This window comes from Berghia stephanieae, chromosome 1 (genome assembly GCF_034508935.2).
Source record: "Berghia stephanieae isolate SIO BIC M18660-M18661 chromosome 1, UCSD_Bste_1.3, whole genome shotgun sequence".
NCBI classification, from domain to species: Eukaryota; Metazoa; Mollusca; class Gastropoda; order Nudibranchia; family Aeolidiidae; genus Berghia; species Berghia stephanieae.
This window is the reverse complement of record NC_088360.1, coordinates 3047405-3065555: the sequence shown is the minus strand read 5'-3', so window position 1 is coordinate 3065555 and position 18151 is coordinate 3047405. Positions and strand designations below refer to the sequence as shown.

The following is an 18151-nucleotide window of genomic DNA, read 5'->3' as shown; positions in this document are numbered from 1 at the left end:
CAAAACTTGATAAGTCGATTTTCCCATTTTGTTGTTGTTGAGATTTTCCCTCCATGATCTAGATTATACAAACGAAAGAGTGATAATAGAGAGGCTTCGGATGCGAACAATACAGACAATGGACGTTTCCGGTACAAACCCTTCGTCAGCAAACCGATAAACAAAATAATGTGGAAAATAAACATAATAGGAAATAGAATGAATTATACTCCAACCACCATTGAGTACAGACCATACAAGTTATAATATTGCATTTTATTTTAATGTTTTCTACGTTAATTTGTTTATTGTTGTGCTGACGAAAGGTTTGTACCCGAAACATCCATTGTCTGTATTGTTTCCATCCAAAGCCTCTCCATTATCACTCTTTCGTTTGTATTTTCATGATCCCAGGCTTCAGACAGCCCCCCATCGCTCTCTACTTTTCATGAGGTAGATTGAAACCTTACTTTATTATTGTAAGCATCGAGAAGCACAAGAAAGTCCTTGGATTTGTATGGATTTGAAGTTAAATCTTGATAAGACCGGACGAGAGATTCTAGTGGAAATAATCATTACGAGATATTTTAAAATGCGAAAAATGGAGATAAGGAGTTTCGGAAAGCCACTCGTCTTGTAAAAGGATAGGTTTAAAGCAGCGACATCTATACATATTATTATGTAGTCCTAGGTTTAAAGTCACGTAGATAGCGCCAATGTATTTGCTGTATAATAACCCTTTCTTTGTTGCCTTTTATTCGAGAAGGGGAAGGGGAAAGAGGGGTGGGAAGGGTGGGGGGGGGGGGGAAGGGGGGGGGGGGGGGGGGGGGTGGGGGTTGATACCACACATTGTATGTTGCAATGTTATGTAGATTATATAATGTGAAGCTCAAATATAATAATTAAAGAGTTGTATAGATAGATAGGTGATAAAACAGTGGATTATTCTTTTGTAATGTATATTTCTGTTATCAGGGGAAGACAGAAAAAAAATCCCAGTAAAAGGATTAACTGTAATGCTTACAATAAATTATCGCGTACTATCATTAGTATTGCTTTAAAATATTTGCCATAATCAATCAATGATGTGTATTATAACAGCATTTTCAGCACGATAAGATGTTTAAAAGGTTGTTTCTTTTTTTCCGAAACCAGTCGAAACCCGACAAAGTTATGGAAAGTGGGCAACAGTGGAGAGTGAACCAGGGACTCGGGGAAGTGTGCACCAGTGGGGAGTGAACCTAGGACTATGGGAGGAGGAGGCCGTTTTTTTTTTTTTACGAAACCCGCCGAAACCTGCCCACTTCACATAACTTTGTCGGGTTTCATCGGGTTTCGGCCGGTTTCGTCGAGTTTCTTCAGGTTTCAGCGGATTTCGTCGGGTTTCAGCGGATTTCGTGGGGTTTCGTTAAAAAGAAACATCGGTTTTAAAGGCGACTACACATTGTGTTGTAGCAGTTCAAGAATGTGTTCTCTCTCTGAACGTATCCGGTTTTATCAAAATTAGATTTTACGCGTAATGATATCCTGACCATTATGATAATTCTTAATGTTAAATCGTTAACTTAAAGAACCAATCATAATTAATTTTTTAAAAAGATTACATTATGATAAGAACTAAGATAGGTGAGGTCATTGGAGAAGAATAATAAACTTGTTGAACTCCTGCGATTGAAATTTCTAACGCATTCCCAAGGAGTTCCATTGGCATTGGTGATTTACTCGAAATATCAAAACACACGAGTACAAGAATCTTATAATGGTCACCAAGGGGTCTTAATCTTATGTGTGTGTTTTAGGGTTAGTTTTCAGTCTACTTCTAGCTTAACTATCGAGCAGGGTTGCCAGATCATTTTTCAACAAAATGCCAGGGGAAGACTCAAAAAATGCCAAAACACTCAAAAAAATGCCAAAGTCTGTTGACTCCCACCCCCACTAAGAAAACTACTCACTTTTGATAGACAATTTACTATCATATCCTGGTGGCTTGCGTGTTTTCTTGTCTTTTTTTTTTTTTTTTTTTTTGAATTATACTAAATTTCCTATTGGGGTAATTTTTTACCTACTGACTACTAAGTGGAGTGAAAGTTAACAGGCGACCATGACGCAAATATACATGAGTTTTGCAGGAGATTCCCAGAAAACTTACGAGGATACTTGTCGAGGGCTGAATTTGAGTGAATATCTGAGGGAGGCAGGGCTAGTTCAGGGTGCGAGTTTTAATAGCAAAGTTTTCCGATGTGAAGAGATTTGTGTTTACGCGTTTAGAAATAATTAAGAAAAGGTGTCATTTGAAGTATAATATACAAGAAAAGAAAATGCCAAATGAAAATGCCAAATGCCAAATGATTTTTCTAATGCCAAACGGTTTTCAAAAATGCCAGATTTTTGGAATCTGGCATTTAAAATGCCAAACTGGCAACCCTGCTATCGAGTTGACACCGGAAGCAAGCAAGTAAAAAAAAAAAAAAGGGGGCGGGGGGGGGGGGGGGGCAAATTCTGAACTTCATGCCGTAATATTTGCACTGTGCTAAGTAAATGTACACGGACGAGTGGGAGTGGGAGAGAGAGAGAGAGAGAGAGAGAGAGAGAGAGAGAGAGAGAGAGAGGGGGGGGGGGAAGGAGGGAAGGGGGGGGGGGGAAAGAGAGAGGTAGGGAGAGGGCGAGAGAGAAATAGAAAGAAAAGAGAAAGAAAGAAAGAAATAAGAGTGAGAGGGAGAGGGAAAGAAAGGGAGGGGGAGGGAGAGAGAGTGGGGAGAGAGGAGGGCGGATGAGAGAGGGAGAGAGAGAGAAAGAGGGAGGAGGAGGATGAGAGAGAGAGAAAGTGAGGGAGGGAGGGAGAGAGAGAGAGAGAGAGAGAGAGAGAGAGAGAGAGAGAGAGAGAGAGAAAGGGGGGAAAGATAGAAAGAAGGAGAGGGAGCGAGAGAGAGAGAGAGAGAGAGAGAGAGAGAGAGAGAGAGAGAGAGAGAGAAAGAGAGTAGAAAAAGGGGGGGGGGGGGGTCTTGAGGCAATAGACATGTCAAGGCCAAAAGACCCATGGCGAAAAGCAAATACTGTCCCCACCATTTAGTTCCTTACTTACACACCAGTGAGTCAATGATCCCGAGACGCAGAAACTGATTGGCTCGGGTGACCAAACTTGCGTCTAGAAACCTGTTGTAGTCTGAACAAAAAAACACCAACAATACGTAATCAAAGTCTTGGCCAGAAATCTCGTCCTTCAAATATCGATCGTTAAATGAGCTCGTAAAATGAGCTTTTATATAGCGCAATATCCACTAAATGTGCTCAAAGCGCTTTACAAAGGTTCCTTGAACAACAGGAACACGTAACATGTAGAACGAGACATGACGCCTATTAAGCGATATTAGAATTTTTCGACAGAGACAACGCTGTTGACGGCCTGGTACTCATTCTACACCTGAGTACGGTGAGAGAATGTTAGTAAAGAGTCAAAATGCGCCGAACGAGGCTCGAACCCAGGACTTACCGATCCAAAAGCGAGTCATACCGGAAGACCACATAGCTGTACACGGTTTAAAGTGACCCCCATCTTGTCAAAAACCCTCATACGGTGATCTTCACGGAAGTTTCAAGTTTGAGAGTTATTGACAAGACGACGGTCATTTTAATGGTTTGATGATATTTGAAGGACGAGTTTTCTGGCCAAAATTTTTAATACGTGTTTTTTTTCTCCATAGAACAGCAGAAGTGGATGGACTTACACGTGTATGAAAAATAGATTAATGCTAGAATGAGTGCTGTGAATAATTTTGCATGTTTATTTATGTGGGGTAGTTTTGATTTCATTTTGTTATTTGTAAATGATGATGATGATGATGATGATGATGATGATGATGATGATGATGATGATGATGATGATGATAATAATAATAATAATAATAATAATAATAATAATGTAATTTATCTTTTAAAATAAGCAATCTTGTTTTCAGTAAGTGGCCTAAGCTACCCCGGGTGGCCTAAGTAGCTCCAGTTGACGGTATTCTACTGTAAGAGAAAATTCCTTCACATTTTGTACCATCTGCATCTCCACCACCCCTTTCACAAAACAGGCAACGTGCAACCGAATCCTAAGTCCATACCTGCGAGCCTCATGCAAAGCCTCCTCCTTCCTTTTTTGTTCGTAACGGCATTCTTATAATAAAGCCATCAATTTTGAGAGAATACAAAAAAAAAAAAAAAAAAAAAAAAAAAAAAAAAAAAAAAAAAAAAAAAAAAAAAAAAAAAAATTCCCCAAGTACAAAAGGTTATGGAATTTCCTTCCCGACATATTATTGAGCAATTCTGAGATTTAGGAAAAATTTACCTGTCAATAAGAGAATATTTCTGTCATGGGAGGACATCAAGTTATTGTGATATACAGCCATAACCTAACACCTCTCATATCACGTAAATGTTGCATCTATCTTTAGTACTGATGAAGAAGCTGCAACAGTATGGATTGGATTGGATTTTATTAGATTAGTTTGGTGGATTACATAAGAAAACATGGCAAAAAAGGTCAAAAGAAAAAAACATCCTCGCCAATGTCACCAGTCTGAAAAGTGACCATACTTGTGTATGCGGATAAAATGCGTCATTAGACGGAGTCGTGAGACAGTTACTGTATTACTACGTAGTTATCTTCCGGTTGACCAACCAATCGGCTTTCATGGTTTATGATCAAGCAAAACATCTGTCTTGGAAACTTTGGACGTATTGAGGACACAGCATGTGAATTGTGTGGAAATCAACGTGAATATATTTGCAGGTCTAATAACCGGACACAATTATGGGCCTAATGTAACGTTGTAATGGTTAATAATTCGCGTCGGTTTGAGGATATTTATAAAGCAGCGATGAGCCAATGGCATTTTGGGATTTTGTTAGGGGGTTTTTTTTTTCGGATTTTTTATTTTGTTTTCTTTTTCTTTTTAGTTTTGTTTTTGTTTTAAGGGTTATAACGACGCTTACCACAGTTATTAGGTCATGTCAGCGCCGGCTGAAAAGAAAATGATAGCAGGAATGTTGTAGATCCTAAGTTAAAAACATCAAACAAAAAGCAAGACAATGACGGCTGGTTCAAATAGGCACTAAATAAAGATTCCAAAAGCAATCCAATGATATGCCTATTTTAATATATTACCTAAAGAAATAAAGCAGTTCCATCCGGGTGCAAGCTATGAGGGATACACCCATGACCAAGGAAGAATAAGAGATAAATAAATGGTAATTGAGAAATGAATGAAATGCAGCTCAGAGATAAAAAGAACCGTTTGGCCATTTTTTACTGCCTTCCGTTACCGTTGACGCAGGGATTTAACAATGCAATGACGGGACCATTTCGATACAAGTAAACACATTACCGAATGCATTATCTTTCTTTTATCGCGCTCTGCTTTGGTAGATCGGTCCAAACTATTCTATAGCACTTAATCCAATGTGTGCATATTACAATACATACCGCTAACTGCTGGCCCTGGTTTTAAGAGGGCCGGTTTGGATAATGTTTGATTTGAACGTTTGCCCTCTTTGTCACGGGTAAAGAAAGACATCTGATTAGTGTAACGCCCCGGAATCTTCAACGGAAAAAATTCGAAACCTTGGATATTTTTTTATCCATTTGACTATAATGAAAGCTTGAGCTTGAGCTATCATATAACTAAATATTACCTGAACGTGCTCAAAGACCTTTAACGTGGATCCAAAGTCAACAGCAACACTTAACGAGACTGGATGCCTGTGAGGCATTATTGTATTTTTTTTTTCGAAATAGACAACACTATTTATTACCCGCCAGGTACTCATTTTACACCCGAGTACGGTGAGAGAATGTGAGTAAAGAGTCAATTTTGCTCCGCGGAGAGCGGGACTCGAACCGGAACTTAAAGGTCAGTAAGCGAGTCTAACCACTAGACCACAAAACTGCACATAAAACTACATTTTTATTATCATCCAAAAAGAGAATCTTGAATCCTCCGATAAGTTGGGGGGGGGGGGGGTATTTTAAAAATATTTTTGGTAAGTATTTGTCATATTTTGTTTGTTTCTTTTTGTGAGTTCTATCCAAAGGGTAACAAGCATTTGCTATTGTCCGTTTAACGATATAGAAACCATGGGCCTAATGGATCTGAAGGACTACTAAGTGCGATTTCCTACTGGACAGGCATTTTCTCCCGTCTATCCAGACCTGCCAACTTGAAATTGGAAAAAAAGAGTCGTAGTTTTCAGGGGTAACACCATAGTAGACATTATAACTACTCTTTAAAATTACCAATTTTTTTTTGGCTTAAAATAGGTTAGATTAATGTTTTAAACTCCTTCATATACTAACTTTACTAACTCTGACAACAAAACTTTGTTTTCAAAAAGTTTATAGAATAAAAGATCTTGATGTAAGAGCCAATTCGGACCGAAAAATTCGTATTTCTACGAAATTTTCGTAGTAGTAGGCAGGTCTGCGTCTATCTATAACTGCTGTTGGCTGAAGAAGGGTTTTGAACCCTCCACACTCCATCCTTTTTTGTTTGTTTTGTTTTTGTATTTATTGTTTGTTTTTGTTTTGTTAATTTAAAAAAATTGGAAGCTGTTAAACTGTTCAACTGTGTTATTTTTTCTCTAATTCTGATTGTGTCATTCCATGAAGCCTGCTCTTGATTAGGAGAACCCAGCATAATATTTATAAATAAATTGAGCTTTTTATATAGCGCAATATCCACTAAACGTGCTCAAAGCGATTAACAAAGAGAGATAGATGTAGAAATTCACTACGAACAGCTCGTATGGGGGTTTCGAGGAAAGAGGAGGAGTTGGAAGAGGACGGGAAGGAGCAAAAAGAAGAAGAGGTGGGGAGGAGGAGGAGAAAGAGGAGGATGAGGAGGAGAAGGAGAGGATGAGGTAGATGAGGAGGATTAGGAGGAGGTGGAGGAGGAGGAGGAGGAGGAGGAGGAGGAGGAGGAGGAGGAGGAGGAGGGAGGAGGAGAAGAAGAAGAAGAAAAAGAAGAAGAAGAAGAAGAAGAAGAAGAAGAAGAAGAAGAAGAAGAAGAAGAAGAAGAAGATGAAGAAGAAGAAGATGAAGAGGAGGAGGAGGAGGAGGAGGAGGAGGAGGAGGGAGGAGGAGGAGAAGAAGAAAAAGAAGAAGAAGAAGAAGAAGAAGAAGAAGAAGAAGAAGAAGAAGAAGAAGAAGAAGAAGAAGAAGAAGAAGAAGAAGAAGAAGAAGAAGAAGATGAAGAAGATGAAGAAGAAGATGAAGATGAAGAAGAAGAAGAAGAAGAAGAAGAAGAAGAAGAAGAAGAAGAAGAAGAAGAAGAAGAAGAAGAAGAAGAAGAAGAAGAAGAAGAAGAAGAGAAGAAGAAGACCTATCAATATAACTATTATTTAAAAATCTTAAGTGAAATTTGTACTAACAAAGCAAATTATGAAAATAAAACGGCGATCACGTTTTACAAGAACATTGGCATAATATTAATTATAAAAGAAAAGTAAGGACGTGAATAGGTCTTACCGATTGCATGTCATATTACTTAACCGATCCTTCTACGAATCCTTCCCACAACTCAAGAACATGTGATAAGCCACGTGATATAAACACAAGTGCTAAGCGTTTCCCCGATAGCCACTAGATTGTTCTGTGTATGGCTATGAAAATACCTTGACACAGTCGAGTGGACACTGTCCAATCCTCCGACCTCACTTCAACTCCCCCCCCCCCCTTTTCTCCACAGATATTTAATATGTGTTGTCCAGTCCTGCTTCACCTGTTGCTGCTGGACGCCTGTATACAAAACAAACCATGGTGGACAGGAAAAAGTCGGCAATGCGAAAGTCTTTTTACAACCTGGTAGCGGTTGAAAATACACGTTATTCTCTCTCTCTTTCTCTCTCTCTCTCTCTCTCTCTCTCTCTCTCTCTCTCTCTCTCTCTCCCTCTCTCTATCTTTTTATCTATCTATCTATCTATCTATTTCTATATCTATCTAAACCTCCCATATCCTCTCTCTCTCTCTCTCTCTCTCTCTCTCTCACTATCACACACACACACGTACACACACACACACACACACATAGGTGTAAAATGAGTACCTGGTCGTTAACAGCGTTGTCTCTGTCGGAAAAAAATGTAATATCGCCTAACAGGCGACATGTCTCGTTCTACATGTTACATGTTCCTGTTGGTCAGGTACCCCTTGTAAAGCGCTTTGAGCACATTAAGTGGATATTGCACTGTATTAAAGCTCATGACAAAATTTAAAAAACAAATAGACACTGCGAAGAAAATGGAAAGTAGATAAAGCGCCTTGAGCAGGTTTTGTGGATGTTGTGTAAAATAAATGCTCCTTGTTTAAAAAGTAAACAGTCAGTGATCAGTCGATTCAACCAGATGATGGAGAACCATGTCATTCAGCCATTGGATTCAATAGTCTGATGTTACGTCGCCCAGCAACGGCGGCCATCGTGGCTCTAAACAAAGAAAAATTGGTACTATTTATTTTTCATGCTGGCTGGAACTTTTCATATGTCTTGTGATCAGAATGTGTAAAAGTCAAAACATTATCAGATTTATAATGTGTTTTTTTCCCCTCTGGATACGCTTTTATGCTCGTCGGAGAAATATTTCATAAGGGCGTCCGCCATTGTTCCGATAGTTTAGAGCCAGTTACTAAGTTACCATGCGTCATTACGAGGGAAGTGACGTTACGACTGTTGAAGCGTATTCCCACTTTAACTGAAGCACGTAGACTATTAATGACACCAAGATTGCAATGGGCAGATGACTTCACTTCATCTATCGATTATTAGAGGAGGCGATTGTTCCGGTATTTGGTACTGGTTACATTGCTTGTATATTTCATTGTTGATGCATGACAATGCGTCTAAAACCCACCGAACCATTGCCATCCGATAATTTCTTGAGAATCACGATATTTAAAAAAAATAAAATATTAAGCTTTATATAGCGCAATATCAACTAAATGTGCTCAAAGCGCTTTACAAGGGGTCCCTGGTCGACAGCAACATTTAACATGTGGGACGGGACATGACGCCTGTTAGGCGATATTACAATTTGTCGGACCCTCGGACAGAGACAACGCTGTTAACGGCCAGGTATTCATTTTACACCTGAGTACGGTGAGAGAATGTGAATAAAGAGCCTTTTCCAAGGACTCAACTATGCGCCGAGCACGAGGCTCGAACCCAGGACCTTCCGACCCCAAAGCGAGTGTCATACCACAAGACCACATAGCCGCACTAAACAATTTATTAAAACAATAGCATGAGGACACACCAAATTATGTGTAACCTTGACCGTTCATGGTCTGGTAAATACAGTTTAGTGAGAATTACTCAAACGTGGATGGCAAAAAACAATAACAAAGACCTGAGCGACGTCAACTTCGTTCTATCTACAGTTTTCTTGCGAATCCGAAATTCTGAAAACATGCATGTGTTTGAATTTTGTCATGATAATTATTGGCGTTACACACTGATTTAAAAAAGTAAACGGATGATGGTTTTAATGTTGGTTATACCGTTAATGTATACACGTTTAACCTCAAACTCAAAAACTGATCCATGATACAATATTAACCTGAAATCAATATGTTTGATATTGATAAACAGTGTGTCAAAACGAAAAAAGAAAGAAAAAGAAAAGAAAAGAAATGATCCCAACAAATCGTTCTCCTTCCACTGGGGATCGAACCTCAGACCTTCTGATTACCGACCATGTTGTACGTCGTATATACGATTTCTTTCCAGCCTACTCTCAAGTTATTTCTTATATTTTCAAAATCGACAAAACGAATGATTTCGAGTAAAGCCTTAATATTTTTCCATTAACTTTCTCCTCACCAACCATTTTCAGAACGTTCCCCAAAACTTCACACCCACCCAACATAAAAATAGATAATTTTAATCAAAAAGAAAAGCAACAGGTACATTCTATACATAATATTGTTCAGAAAAATGAGTTCTACAGCACAGTGTCAAGTCTTCACAGCTGTAACACAACGAGTCTTTATATATAGATATACGAAAGAAATTAGAATGAGATATTTATTGGTTGCAATGTAACAAATGTGACGTTTTTCCTATGGGTGGTAAGGAGAGGGATAAAAGAAAATGTTTTCCAAAGCTTTTAGAGAGAGAGAGAGAGAGAGAGAGAGAGAGAGAGAGAGAGAGAGAGAGAGAGAGATAGAGAGAGAGATAGAGAGAGAGAGATAGAGAGAGAGATAGATAGATAGAGAGAGAGAGATAGAGAGAGAGAGATAGAGAGAGAGATAGATAGAGAGAGATAGAGAGAGATAGAGAGAGAGAGAGATAGAGAGAGAGAGAGATAGATAGAGAGAGAGAGAGAGAGAGAGAGAGAGAGAGATATAACGACTGCGATAAAGATGAGGAAAAAGATACTGATAAACAAGTTAAATAGTTCTAGTCGTACTTCAAATAACATCTGAAAGAACAAAAATCTCCCATAAAAGGAAGGTTTTCCATTGACGTCATCGAAAAGATAACTATTTACGATTTAAACCATAATTACATAATCCACGTTACAAGGAATAACTAACTATCCGTCTTATCTATTGTCTGGTTTTACTGGAGTGTGGCCATTCAGGATGACCATGTGACATGTAACGAACTGGCAGTGACCCATACCAAGAAAGCATTGATATGTGGGTGTATGTCGTGTTTTCTATCTTTTGGGTTTTCATCTGACGATTGAAAAGATTAGGGGAAAACCTTTCTATCTATATTTAAAACAACAACAACAACACGAATTGAAATAAGTCTATCAAACGGAACACGCTTTTTAGCAAAAAGCCTATTTTAGATATATTATCTTTTAAGATTGTTGAAGCGATTAATGTTTTGATTTCAACCGATGGTGGATAAGATTATGGGAAATCAGTCTTATCCACCATGGCTTGAAATATGTATATATCAAACAGAATATTCTCTTTCAAGCAGAGAGACTATTTCATTTACGTCTGTTAAGATTCTTATAACAGATAATGTCATGTACTTTCAGTTGACGATAGAAAAGGTTTTGTGGACAAAAAAAATCTTAACCATCCTGGCCTGAAAAAAAAGTATCAAATTGAATACTTTCAGCAGAAAGATTATTTCATTATGTCAGTTAAAATTGGTAAAACAATGAATGACAAAGAAATGATTTTTTAAAAATAAAAAATTGAGCTTTTATATAGCGCAATATCATTAAATGTGCGCAAAACGCTTTACTAGGGGTCCCTAGTCAACAGCAACATTTAACATGTAGGACGGGGCATGCCGCTTGCTAGACGATATTAGAATTTTCCGGACAAAGACAACGCTGTTAACGGCCAGGTACTCATTTTACACCTGAGTACGGTGAGAGAATGTGAGCAAAGAGTCTTTTCCAAGGACTCAACTATGCGCCGAGCGAAGCTCGAACCCAGGACCTTCCGATCCGAAAGCGAGTGTCATACCATAGACCACATAGCCGCACAATAAGGCTTTTGTTCGATTGGATTGGTGCAATAATAAACATTGAGATCTATTTAATGCTCAGTTGTTTTGCAATCCCTTTGAAGAAGAAGGGGGGAAAAACCCGACTAAGTTATCCTAGTTCGAATTATATTTTTGCGGTCACCTCTCTGATGTCCATGACTCATCTTACTGTTATGATTCATTTCCTAAAACGTTGACCTTTTCAACTGTTTATGACACAAAACAAATTTAAAGGCCTTTAGGACTTACTTTTCAAAACTCGTCAACTTTCTTATTTTTTTCAAGTAGGTTTTTTTTTTTTTGGTTTATTTACGCCCAATCGCAACGACACCATAATATCCCGTCGCCTAGGCATTCCATGAAGTAATATAGATAATCCATCAAACAGAATGTCTGATGAGATTTGTTACAAACATATGTGACCCACATTGTCATTCTGGTATTATATTCGAATAAATGAAGACGTAGAAAACATAAAATAAAGTCAATAGGCTCAGAAATTAAAAACAAAATACATTAAAAACAATTCAAGACATAAATCCCACTTTCATCAATGATGGTAAGCCTATTTGTTTCACATAGTTTTATCAACAAGCATTCTCAGAACTCAAGTTTAAGCATAATTTCCACTCAGATATTAATACCGCCGCGCTTTGAGACGGCCATACATAAATTATGCAATACTCTGACTAAAAACAAAACAAAACACGATTTTCAAATTTTGGCCAGAAAACTCGTCCTTCAAATATCGATCGATGAAACCGATTCTCATCTTTTCGAGATATCTCAAACCTAAAACTATAATTGAAGTCCCAGGTTTGAGCGTTTTTGACAAGATGATTGTCATTTAAATCGATAGATAATATTTGAATAACGAGTTTTCTGGCCATTATTATATTATTTTTAAAAACTTGGCAGAAATATAACAGAAATAATATTATTATTATGCTTCTTGTTTGGAATTTGAGCCATCTGGGTTGAAAGAAGACTTTCTTCATTGCGTCTTTGGTTCAAAAGCAAAAATGAAAGGATTTCTTATCGGGGCAAACTTCCGTTTGTGTTGGGATTTCAGGCTTACAAACACCAAAATAATTCAGCTAACCTGTATCAAAGTTTGCTCCTATAATTAGCAAATCGCGGGGACCAAGGCCGTTTATCTTCGTAGTTAACTGGACGGACGCCTTGGTGAAATCACACAAGACAAATCCCTGCCCTTTTATCAATATTTGAGTTTTCGTTACCTTCTTCAAACAATCCTAGCATGCTAAGTGTGTTTTCATTATGCCCGAAATAAGAATTAAGGGATAATATTGATATTGTGTGTTTATGCACACAAACAAAAAGTTGAGCTTTTATATAGCGCAATATCCACTAAATGTGGTCAAAGCACTTTACAATGGGTCCCTGACCAACAGCAACACTTAACATGTAAGACGACGAGACATGACGCCTGTTAGGCGATATTACATTTTTTTTCCAACAGAGACAACGCTGTTAACGGCTAGGTACTCATTTTACACCTTGGTACAATGAGGTATGTGAGTAAAGAGCCTTTTCCAAGGATTCAGCTATGCGTCTAGCAAGGCCTCGAACCCAGGACCTTCCGATCCGAAAGCGAGTGTCATACTACAAGGCGACACAGCTAACTTTAGTCCATGCAAAGCAGCCGAATCGATCAGCCCGACAGGTTGTGAGTAGTTACCACATTATTTTGACACACTGATGAGGGAAATGCATGGCGACACGACCTGATGACATCATGCTTTCCTCTTTTCAAACAAAATCAAATCAATTTCCCTTTATTCGTCCCCAAGGGGAAAATGATTATCGTTAGGGTCTATTATAAAGGAAGATAGGAATAACCCAGGCGTCAGCAGCAGCGCAGCGCCGCAAAGTGACCTAGGGCTAAGTGACTTGCCCAAGGCTACACGACATGGCAGGGTATAGGTAATTAAACTCGGAACCTTTCAGTTACGAAGTAAAAACCATACAGCTTCGGATGACAGGCAGTACTAAGATCGCGACGGTTTTACGTGATCTCCAGACTCCAGACTTATAAAATATATAAATGGAATGGATGAAGATGACGTCACTCAATTCTTTGTCATTGTTTTTAGACCGCCAGTTGGGTCCTTAGTCCTCACTAAATTTTATTAATATAGCCTATAAACGTGTAGGATTACACGTTTTGTTTGCCGGCGTGGAGAACTGGTGAGTATTTTAACTAAACCCATAATATCAATTTCAGGCTTGCATAAGGCGTAGGAAATTGAATATGTTTTGAATGTAATATTGATGCTTTGCGTTTAGGTAAAATAAAACATCCGCCAGCCTGATATAACATCCCCGTGCATACACTATGTATAACCTCAAAGTTTATAGCCCGATTCATAGAATTTAGTGAGAACTTATATATCTACTTAAAACGGCTGTCTTAAATCAATAACAAAGATTTTAGTGGCGTCAACTCTATGTCTTCTATAGATAGTATGAAGTTGACGTCACTCCGGTCCTTGTTATTGCTTTTTGCCATCCGCGTTTATGAGTAATTCTCACTAAACTGCATTAACCAGACTATAAACGTTACACATAGTTTTGTGTGTTGGTCCATTATACTTCCGGATGGCAATGTTGTGAGCTTCTTTGTCAAGCGCATACTATCTATATCTACTTGGCGTCTTTTTTCGATCGAGAGTTGCCATGTGTAATGTTGCTGTTTACCCTTCGAGCACACTTAGTACATATTATTGTATTGTAGAAAATAGCTCAGTTGAAATATTAGGTACATTCTATAACACCCCAAAACATAGATGGTATGTGCTTGGCTAAGAAACTCATAACATTGCCATCCGAAGTATAACGGACCAAAACACCAAACTGTGTGTATCCATGAACGTTTATAGATAGTATGCAGATGACGTCACTCAGGCCTTTGTTATTGTTTTTGCCATCCGCGTTTGTGAGTTGTTCTCACTAAACTGTATTAACCAGACTATAAAAGTTCATGGTTACACAGAGTTTGTGTGTTGGTCCGTTATACTTCCGGATGGCAATGTTGTGAACTCCTTGGCCAAGCGCATTCTATCTATAGTCGGGTTAATACAGTTCAGTGAGCATTACTCATAAACGCGGATGGCAAAAAACAATAACAAAGACCTGAGTGACGTCATCTTCGAACTATCTATACATCGCAGCATGGTTATCTTGAGTCCGTTGGTACGGACACAAACTTTTATATATCTCGCTGGTCTCTTCTCTTTCAGTTTGTGTCTGTTTACAGTTATGAAGATCTTACTATTGATGCTATGCGTTTAGGTAAAATACTCACAACATCAGCCAGTCCAAATTTACCATACCAACACACAAAACTGTGTGTGTGTAACCTTTAACGTTTATAAGTTTGTTTGATATATTACGCTATCTAAAAATAATAACAACGAGATAACAACGTTCCTTCTATATCATGTTTCTGTAAAATTGTCATCATATTATAAGACTTTGAAAAAGAACATAACAAGCAAGTAGCTACTTACAATATTCTGTGGTCTTGTTCAATGAGCAAAGGAAATCAGAATGACAATCTTGTATTTCTAAAAAGAATAAAGTCCATTTTTATCGCTCTAATTCCTCACAGTACATTGTAGATTTATTCCACGAAGAAATACCAACAACGTCACTCAAACTCAAACACGCTATTCCATGTCAACACAGCGAGATGAATGCTATCACCCGATCAACACAGATCAAACAAATGCCTTTATTATGAATAAATAAATGTATTCGCAGTGTTCCAGTTTTGTTTTTGTTGTTGTTTTTTTTTCACTTTGTTTATTCTTTTGTTTTGTTTGACAATAATTCTTTGCATTGAAAATCAGGTAGATAGCTCTGAAGTAATCGCAACGTCCGAAGAATAAATTCTTGCTTGTTTAGAACAGTTGGAGCATAACGACAGGTGGTTGAATAGAATTTACAATGGGTGTGTCGCACTTTTGAACAATGGGAAACCAATCATATACGAGGTGCGATGCTGAACACACAGATCACAATATCTAGTTATTTTTAGAACATGAATTCAAGAATCTGAAGTTAAGAATGGTTTGCGGTTCGCCTCGATGTCTAAAGATAATAATGGTAGGAATGTATCCATCTACAGCGAGGTGGCAAAAAGTTGGGGATTGATACGCATGAGTCTTGAGTTGGTTTTTCGTGATTTAGAATGCTTTATTTACGAATACCTTAATGATAGGAGCAGAGCAGAGGAGCTCGAGACTAGATTTTCGTGCTCCACACAAACACATTTATAAGATTTTGGCCAGAAAACTCGTCCTTCAAATATCGATCAATTAAAATTACCTTTATATTGTCAAAAACTCACAAACCTAGGTCTTTTCGAAGTCCCAAGTTTGAGTGTTTTTGACAAGATGAGGGTCATTTCAATCGATCGATATTTGAAGGACGAGTTTTCTGGCCAAACTGTTTAAACTGCCTTTTTTTCTTCTTCCAGAGTATGCCATGAAAGAGATTACTTGTTCATGGTCGAGTGGGATTCTATTTTTACAGGACAAGTACCTCTGTCAAGAGAGAGAGTAGTGAACACATGGGGGGTAATTAAAAAAACAAAAAACAAAACCGGAAACCTGATCTATAATAATATTCTTATGTTAAGTTTTGAAAAGGTTTGGTGTGCGTGACGCTGTAGCGACAATTCTCTGTGTATAAAGCGTTTGGACGGGTTTAAAATGCAAACTATACTGAGTATGATAAGTGACAAGATGAGTGACATCGAGAGTTCTGTCTCCAAGCCGTTGTTGTAATGGAATTATATTTTAACAGTGGTCGAACTTAACCACGGTATAAAAGGGTATTTCGAAACAGGTGATTAACAATGAGAACGACTATTTTGATGAGTAGTATAAAAAAAATACGAGTCCTTCAGAGCCATGTCCCATGGAGCCATTTATCCGTTTCTATAGAGTGAAACGGACGACAGCAATTGCTTGCTACCCTTTGGATAGGACGCAAGTCTCTTGCAAAGTACTTTCCGCCAAATCTAACAGACTCAGCTACCTAATCACTGCTGTGCCCGGGTATCACAAAAAAAAAATAAATCAAAAATCAATCTCAACTTCACACAGGATCGAACTTGGTCCCTTCGAGAGTAGAGCTAGCTAGCACTCAACCAACCGAGTTATCGGGACCCCATTTTGATGATGTCAGGCGCAAAGACATTTATCTTGACTTGAGCAGTGTCGATATAATAACGTTTAAAAGGCTGTGCTTTCACCGTGGCACTGTACTGTCCCCGGTCGTCCCTACCGAATATTTGCATTTGAACCGGAATCGACTAGCCTACTTTTTTGACGGCACTCAAGCGGAACGGTGTGGTGTTGGTCTCCCTTAACTAACTGACCCCGTGTAAACGGTCTACCCATTTTTTGTTGTTACTGCACGCTATAATAAAGACTCTAGCGACAGCATAGAATAATAGCTAGAGAATAAAAATTGAGGGTAAAAACAAGTTGAAGATTATAATTTGTTGCCCCATTTTCAAGCCTTTTTGGGGGTCACTTCTATGAAACTCAAGCCGTTTCTGACCATGTTTGCACAGGCACATTTTCATTTTTAAAAACTGGAATTTAAAAAAGCATTTATATAGCGCAGTATCCACTAAACGTGCTCAAAGCGCTTTACAAGGGGTCATTGGCCAACAGCAACATTTAACGTGTAGGATATATAATAATATTTTAAAAGTGATATCTCATTAACCAATCGATAGATGTTTCCTCAGTTGATAAGAGAGACGCATGCGCAATGCTATGTTGATGTTCTCCCTGTACGGGCATGTGTAAAGCACCACCAGTCAGTCAGGCTGTCTTTGTTTACATTCACTTAAGATTCTTTTCTCATACATCTTTTCGTATTCATTAGGCAATGCCGGTAAAAAAGAGACATTTAACGCCTTGTAACGCGTTATGTCGTCAAACATCGGCGAGTTACCCTGATTGGCGAGTGAAATAGGGAGAACAAAGTTGACGTCACTCAGGAATTTGGTTTTTTTTTGCCACCCATGTTTATGAGTAATTCTCACTAAACTGTATTAACCGAACAATGATCGTTCATGGTTACAGATAGTATGCGCTTTTAACATTGCCATCCGGAAGTATAACATACCAACACACAAAACTATGTGTAATCTTAAAGGTTTATAGTCAGGTTAATACAGTTTAGTGAGAATCACTCACAAACGCGGATGGCAAAATGCAATAACAAAGGCTTGAGTGACGTCATATTCGTTCTATCTATACATAGTTTTGTGCGTTAATCCGTTATATATCCGGATGGCAAAAGTTGTGAGTTTCTTATCCAAGCGCATAGCATCTATAGTTATTCACGGATTAAAAAATATATAGATAGTTCGAAGTTGACGTCACTCAGGTCTTTGTTGTTCTTTTTTTTTCTACCCATGTTTATGAGTAATTCTCACTAAACTGTATTAATCGAACAATATACGTTCATGGTTACACATAGTTTTGTGCGAAAGTCCGTTATATATCCGGATGGCAATTCTGTGAGTTTCTTATCCAAGCGCATAACATCTATAGTTATTTACTGATTTAAAAAGTATATATATAGCACCGGTCACCTTTGGTTTCAATGGGAGCGATCTATATTCAAGTTTT

At 38.2% G+C, this 18151-nt stretch overlaps 1 protein-coding gene across 2 annotated transcripts in view; it reads right to left on the bottom strand.

Moving 5' to 3' along the window:
- The window catches only part of LOC144966239 (uncharacterized), a 46831-nt gene extending 31144 nt beyond the window's left edge, over window positions 1-15687 (bottom strand). Inside the window, exon 1 of one of the 2 annotated variants that reach the window (XM_078902435.1) lies at window positions 15005-15687. The gene's annotated coding sequence lies outside the window, so the exon portion shown is untranslated. Of the gene's footprint in view, window positions 1-7486; window positions 7619-15004 lie in introns of those variants that run through there. The other variant, XM_078902455.1, reaches the window with a different exon arrangement.
- Window positions 15688-18151: the final 2464 nt, after the last annotated feature.